The following is an 8,082-nucleotide window of genomic DNA, read 5'->3' on the forward strand; positions in this document are numbered from 1 at the left end:
CTGGATCCCCTCCTTACGCCTATAAAAGGAAGGACCAGGGCCCTCTTAGAGAAGGTCGGCCGCGCGGGGACGAGGACGAGACAGGCGCTCGCTTGGGGCCGCTCGCTCCCTCTCCCGCGTGGACGCTTGTAACCCCCTACTGCAAGCGCACCCGACCTGGGCGCGGGACGAACACGAAGGCCACGGGATTCCCACCTCTCTCACGCCGGTCTCCGGCCGCCTCGCTCTCCCCCCTTCGCGCTCGCCCTCGCGCTCGACCCATCTGGGCTGGGGCACGCGGCGACATTCACTCGTCGGCCCAGGGACCCCCCGGTCTCGAAACGCCGACATATATGTTCAAAGAAAGTAGCATCACGTGATTCCATAATAGTATCAACATACACATCAGGAACTTCAGATTTAACTACTAAAAATCTATATGCTATGCTACACGAATCATATCCAAGAAAGACACAATCCACTGTCCTTGGACCAAGCTTGCGCTTTTTATTAATTGGTACATTGAATTTTGCCATGCACCCCCAAGTGTGCAAGTATGAAAGTGATGGTTTTCTCCCAACCCACTTCTCATAAGGGGTTTTCTCTTCTTTGCCCATAGGAATTCTATTCAGAACATGACATGAAGTCAGGACTGCCTCCCCCCACCATGCCTTAGATAAACCACAAGTGTCTAACATGGCATTCACCAGGTCAGTCAACGTACGGTTTTTCCTTTCAGCAATCCCGTTTGACTCGGGTGAATAGGGAGGAGTCCTCTCATGAATAATGTCATGTTCTGCACAGAAATCATCAAAGACTTTGGGAAAGAACTCGCCACCACGATCTGATCTAAGACGTTTGATCTTTCTCTCTAGTTGGTTTTCAACTTCAGCCTTATAGATTTAAAAGTAGTCTAAAGCCTCATCTTTAGTTTTTAGCAAGTATACATAGCAAAATCTAGACGCATCATCAATCAATGTCATGAAGTATCTCTTACCACCCTTTGTCAACACACCATTCATCTCACAAAGATCAGAATGTATGAGTTCTAGCGGTGTCAGGTGTCTCTCCTCAGCAGCCTTATGAGGCTTTCGAGGTTGCTTCGACTGCACACAACTATGGCACTTAGAACCTTTGACTATGGTGATATTCGGAATTAAACTCATGGTTGCAAGCCGAGACATAGAGCCAAAATTAATATGACACAACCGAGAATGCCAAATACTCGCAAGATCATCAACATTAGCGCAAATATGGTTCACAGACTTATTATTAAAATCTAACAGAGAAAAGCGGAACAAGCCTCCGCAATCATAGCCTTTACCAATAAATTGTCCAGACTTGGACACAACTAATTTATTGGACTCCAAAACTACCTTGAACCCATCTCTACATAGAAAGGTTCCGCTAACGAGATTCTTGTGTATATAAGGGACATGATGCACGTTCTTCAGCTGCACGATCTTTCCTGAAGTAAACTTCAGATCCACCGTGCCAGTGCCATGAACAGAAGCATGTGACCCATTCCCCATTAGCACGGAAGAATCCCGGGCGCCCTGATAAGAAGAGAACAAGTTAATGTCAGAACACACATGAACATTAGCACCAGTATCAAGCCACCAGCTAGGTGATTGAAATACTGAGAAGATAAAAGGTAAATTACCATACTCTTTGTCTTCCTCATTGCTAGCGACCACTGTGTTGACATTGCCCTTTTTGCCACGGCGATCCGCTCGATCAGGACAATCCTTGGCAAAATGACCCACCTCGCCACATGCGAAACATGTCAATTCAGCCTTGTTCTTCTTCTTCTTGAAGTTGGTAGTTTTGTTGGGCTTGTTAGATTTTGGCTTTCCTTTGCCCTTGTTGTGGTTCCTCTGAACCATGTTGGCGCTGGAGTGGCCCTCGCCTCCTTTAGATCTCATGTCCTTAGCCCGAGCTTTCTCCTCAACATCTAGAGACGCTATCAGATTTTCAACTGATATCTCCTGTCTCTTATGTTTCAGAGATGTGGTGAAGTTCCTCCATGTAGAAGGCAACTTTGCAATAATGCACCCAGCCACAAATCGGTCAGGAAGGACTATCTTAAGGTGGTGAGCTCCTTGGCTATACACTGTATTTCATGAGCTTGCTCTATAATAGAGCGATTATCAACCATCTTATAATCATGAAAGCTCTCCATGATATACAGGTCACTGCCAGCATCTGATGCACCATACTTAGTAGTAAGTGCATCCCATAACTCTTTCCCGTCTGTGTACTGAATATTCGCATCAACCAGACAGTCAACAAGGGCGCTAAGAATGGTTCCCGTAAAGATAGCATTAGCATGGTCGTACTCTTTCTCCTATTCAGGAGTCAGTGGACCCTCAGGTCTGCCTTTACTAACATGGAAGACATTCATAGCAGTAAGCCAGAGCGTGGCCTTGACTTGCCATCTCTTAAAGTGCATACCATTGAACTTTTCTGGCTTGAGCGCATCGGCAAAAGCAGCCATAGAAAAACTAGGAAATTGTCTACAATAAGGTTTTTGGATTGTTGAATAATTAGACAAATTCCAAATTAAATTCCGAATATAAATCATGACCAAATCAGACGAACTGAAATAAAAAGCCAAATCAGATGATGCGTACTGATTAGACTTACTGATAGATGGCGCGCGCCGGAATCAGCAGGGTCGACGATGTCGAAGTAGCGAAATCAGCAAGGTCGACGAGGTCAGAAGATCACGAGCAGTCGCGTGAAGACGCTTCCCAAAAACCTTATTCGCCCTCTCCCGGTGCAGGATCTAGAAGACGAAGGGTCGGCCTCGCACCTCTGCGGTCGGGACGAAGGGAACTAAAAGGTGGCTCAGCTATGAAGAGAGGCGAAAGCGAAACTGGGATGATTTGGAGCGATCAGTTGAGATTTTATAGCGATCGGTTAGGATAAACGTAACAGCCAAGAAACCAAAAAATCAAACGACAAAAGGTAGCCGTGCCCCCGCAAGGCGAGGGGCCGGATTTCGGCGGACCATTCACGCGCATGTCATGCGCCCGCGCCCTTCGCCCTGCCCCGCCCCGCCCCGCCCCGGCCAGGCCAGGCGAGGCAAGCGAGCGCGCGCGCGCGTATGGCTCTCCACACTCTCTCCTCTCATCCATGACTTGGTGAGTGAGTGTGGCTTCCATATTTAAGCTAGCTCTACTCCACTAGAACTAGCAATATGGTGCTATTGGTTCCACCAATTCCCTAGCCATCCACTTGTATGGGCTTTTGAGATTTTCCTGGTATTTATTAGAATTTCTTAACTGGGCCAAGCCCATAAATCCTAACAATCCCCCACCAGATCTCAAATGCCCATCTACAGTTTTCGCACTGTTCACTACTGTTTAATATACTAGTTTTTCAGCAGAGACTGTTAAGTTGAACTTCCGCTTAGAACTCCAAGCTACACCAACCCACAACTTGGACAATGGACTATGCCTTGAATTGCAAGTTTTGCGTGAATGGTTTCACTTGAAGTCATGACCAGTACTTGGCTACCAGTAGTCCCCTTCTCGGGTGGAGCATATACGTCATACTCCAAGGTCTCTTCATGAGTTTACTAGAGATCACCCAAATCTCATAGACTGCGACGTTAGACAGTCTAACTCATATAGGTGTGTTCTTCCAAAGAATGTTCTGCAGGACAACATCTTCGCTAATACAAGCCAACAGAACACATTAAGGCACAAAGCCAACCTGCCTTACAGCATTTGAGAGTATTGCATCTTTACTTAGAGAGGGTCAAAGGTTACTCTCCTCAGTTCACCAATGGCTTGTTCTTCCCAGTACCTAATTCACGGGATCTCCGATCACATAGACTGGGTTTCCACCATGGCAACTTTATTCGGGTCTCATACCCATCTCTCTTGATGCGATTTCTATCACATTACGTGGTAGTCCCTTGGTAAAAGGATCTGCCAGATTTTTATCTGTTGAAATATAAGTCACACTTAAAACTCCGGAGTTTCTCAACTTTCTGGCAGACTTCAAACGTCTTTTGACATGTCTTGATGACTTTCCATTATCCTTAGAACTCGTCACTTTAGCAATCACTGTCTGATTGTCACAGTTCATAAGGATAGCTGGTATTGGTTTCTCAACCACCGGCAAGTCCATCAAGAGTTCACGCAACCATTCTGCCTCAATGGTTGCTGTGTCAAGTGCAGCTAGCTCGGCTTCCATGGTTGACCTCGTCAAAATGGTCTGTTTGCATGACCTCCATGATACCGCACCTCCACCAATAGTAAAGACATAACCACTGGTGGCATAAAGCTCGTCTGCATCAGATATCTAGTTTGAATCACTATATCCTTCAAGTACTGCATGCTGACCAGAATAGTGAATTCCATAACTCATTGTACCTTGCAGGTAGTGCATAACCCGCTCAAGTGCATGCCAATGATCAGTCCCGGGGTTTGACATGAACCTACTCAATTTGCTCACAGCAAACGAGATATCAGGCCTTGTTGCACCAGCAAGATACATGAGTGAACCGACAATCTAAGAGTATCTCAATTGGTCTAAACCAATTCTCTTGTTCTTTCGCAGTGTCACACTGGGATCATAAGGTGTTGGAGAAGGTTTGCACTCAGAGAAGCCAAATCGCTTCAAAACCTTTTCAACATAGTGAGATTGCGAGAGAGTAATCCCACCATCTGCCTTAATCAGCTTGATGTTTAGAATCACATCAGCTTCTCCCAGATCTTTCATATCAAAACTCTTTGATAGAAAAGACTTGACTTCATTGATCACATCAATGTTTGTGCCAAATATCAATATATCATCAACATATAAGCACAATATAACTCCTTCGCCCCCACCACAGCGATAATATACACACATGTCTGCCTCATTAATGGCAAAGCCTGCAGACGTTAGAGTAGTGTCAAACTTCTCATGCCACTGCTTTGGTGCTTGCTTCAGACTATACAAAGATTTCAATAACTTGCACACCTTGCTTTCTTGACCCTTTACTACAAATCCATCAGGTTGTTCCATATAGATTTCCTCGTCCAGCTCTCCATTAAGAAAAGCTGTCTTTACATCCATCTGATGAACAAGGAGACCATACGAAGCAGCCAAAGAAAGTAGTACTCGAATAATGGTCATTCTTGCAACAGGTGAGTAAGTATCAAAGAAGTCTTCTCCTTCTTTCTGAGTATAGCCTTTAGCCACAAGCCTAGCCTTGTACTTTTCAATTGTACCATCAGGCTTGAGCTTCTTTTTAAACACCCACTTACAACCCACAGGTTTGCATCCATAGGGTCGATCAGTGACTTCCCACGTACCATTTGAAAGAATAGAGTCCATCTCATTATGAACTGCTTCTTTCCAATCATCTGCATCTGGAGATGCAAATGCTTCTGCAATGGTAGTAGGAGTATCGTCCACAAGGTACACAATGAAATCATCACCAAAGGATTTTTCAACCCTTTGTCTCTTGCTCCTTTTAGGAGCATCATTGTAATCCTCCTCTAGGACAATTTCATGTGTTGTTCAAAACTCTCAATAGGTGTACTATGTTCAGGAGTTATCTCAGAAGAGTATCTAGAATTGCTATGAATGTCTTTCATTGGAAATATATGTTCATGTTGGGTCTATGCTTCGTCGCCGAAGGTCTTATAGAAAGAAGTGATCCTCGGATGAAGCTGTTCGCACAAGATAGCCGAAGGTGCCTTTTCGCAGAGCTTCGGCATTACAAACCGACTTAAAGATAGAATGACCTTTTAGTCCATAAAGGTCTGAGTCAACGTTGTAAGTTCTTATAAGGGGCATACTTGTAATTCCTCACAGGCTGCGTCCTGTGCCTATAAATAGTGAACAGTATTACGTTACTGTTCACGCATTTTTCTGACATTTGCAATCGCATTTCTCGGAATACAACCTTTGTCAAGGCATAGGTATCATTGTATTTTATGATTCAATATATTAAGTGAATATTATATAATGCATCTGTGAATCATTTATTCATTCTTACCTTTTATTTTGCATTATTCTACAACGTTTATTGAAAGTTTATTACGAAGGTTCAACTTCGTAATAAGACGCTTATCAACCTTCGTCTAAGATCCATTATCCTCAAAGGAATAATGCTTCGCGGACGAAGGACAGTATCATTTAACATTCTATGTTGCCTTGTTCTTAATTCATAGCATTTGAGAACAAGTCTCCAACATTGGCGCCCACCTCCGGTGAACTCACTTCCACTTTTCTGAGCTGATGGCTTCGTTCAACAATCAAGCTGGAGTTGCTTCGGACCCGAAGCTGGTGCTCCCGATCACAGGTGGCTCGTCCTCAGAGCCAGCTAACAAGAAGCAGAAGAAGGAAGCGCAGAGAAGAGTACAGCATGTTGGGGTGCAAGGACCCTTCATCAAATCAAGATGGTCTCACATTCCTATTACCTTCTCTCAAGAGGACCTTCAGCTCAAAGATTACCCACACAACGATGCCATGGTTATCTCTTGTGTTATCAAAGGATTTCTGGTTCACAATGTCTTGGTCGATACAGGCAGTGCAGCTGACATCATATTTGCTAAAGCCTTCAGACAAATGCAAGAGCCAGAAGATAAGATTCATGATGCTACACATCCTCTCTGTGGCTTCGGAGGAAGACAGATTGTAGCACTGGGCAAGATCACCATGTCAGTAACCTTCGGATTCATCAACAACACTAGAACTGAGCAAGTTGTGTTTGACATTGTTGACATGGAATATCCTTACAATGCAATTATTGGTCGTGGTACTCTTAATGCCTTCGAAGCAATCCTTCATCCTGCCTATCTTTGCATGAAGATACCTTCGGACCAAGGGCCTATTGCTATCCATGGAAGCCAGGAAGCTGCTAGAAGGGCCGAAGGAAGCTGGACCGACTCCAAGGCAATCCATAATATAGATGGAACTGAAGCTTGTGAACAGTACAAATTCAGAAGGGAGAAGGCAGCTTCAGCAGATCAGCCGAAGCCCATGCTATTGTGTGAGGACATAGCAGAGCAGAAGGTGCTGTTGGGCTCGCAATTATCTGAAGACCAGGAGAAAACCTTGATAAGGTTTTTATTCAACAACAAAGATGTTTTTGCATGGTCGGCTAATGATCTCTGTGGAGTAAATCGGGATGTTATTGAACATTCGCTCAATGTTGACCCATCCTTCAGACCCCGAAAGCAGAGGCTTTGGAAAATGTCTGATGACAAGGCCGAAGGGGCTCGCAATGAAGTAAAAAGACTCCTCAGTGCAGGAGTTATCAGAGAAGTGAAGTATCCAGAGTGGCTAGCTAACACTGTTATGGTGAAGAAGGCCAATGGCAAGTGGAGAATGTGTATCGATTTCACAGATCTCAACAAGGCTTGTCCGAAGGACGAATTCCCGTTGCCAAGGATAGACTCTCTAGTCGATGCAGCAGCTTCTTCAGAGCTCATGAGTCTCTTGGACTGTTACTCAGGATATCATCAAATCTGGATGAAAAAGGAAGATGAGCCGAAAACTAGCTTCATAACTCCAAGTGGCACGTATTGCTATCTTCGGATGCCTGAGGGGCTCAAAAACGCTGGAGGAAGTTTCAGCAGAATGACTGCGAAGGTTCTTCAGTCTCAAGTAGGCAGAAATGTGTTGACCTATGTTGATGACATTATCGTCAAAAGCACGAAGCAGGAAAATCATATTGTTGATCTGCAGGAGACCTTCGCCAGCTTCAGACAAGCTGGTTTGAAGCTGAATCCAGAGAAATGTGTCTTCGGAGTAAAGAAGGGTAAATTTCTTGGATGCTTGGTTTCAACAAAGGGAATCGAAGCTAATCCAAATAAAATCGAAGCTATACTTCGAATGGAGCCACCAACTACAAGAAAAGGGGCCCAAAGATTGACAGGAAGGCTGGCATCTCTCAACAGATTTATATCCAGATCAGCAGAAAGAAACTTACCATTTTTCGAGGTGCTGAAGTCAGCCGAAGTCTTTCAATGGGGCCCAAGTCAACAAAAAGCCTTCGAAGAGTTGAAGCAATACTTGATAGATCTCACAACATTAACTCCGCCAACGCCAGGGGCTCCTCTGTTGTTATATGTGGCAGCTTCGCACTCAGCAGTA

Source organism: Zea mays, chromosome 1 (genome assembly GCF_902167145.1).
Source record: "Zea mays cultivar B73 chromosome 1, Zm-B73-REFERENCE-NAM-5.0, whole genome shotgun sequence".
NCBI lineage: Eukaryota > Viridiplantae > Streptophyta > Magnoliopsida > Poales > Poaceae > Zea > Zea mays.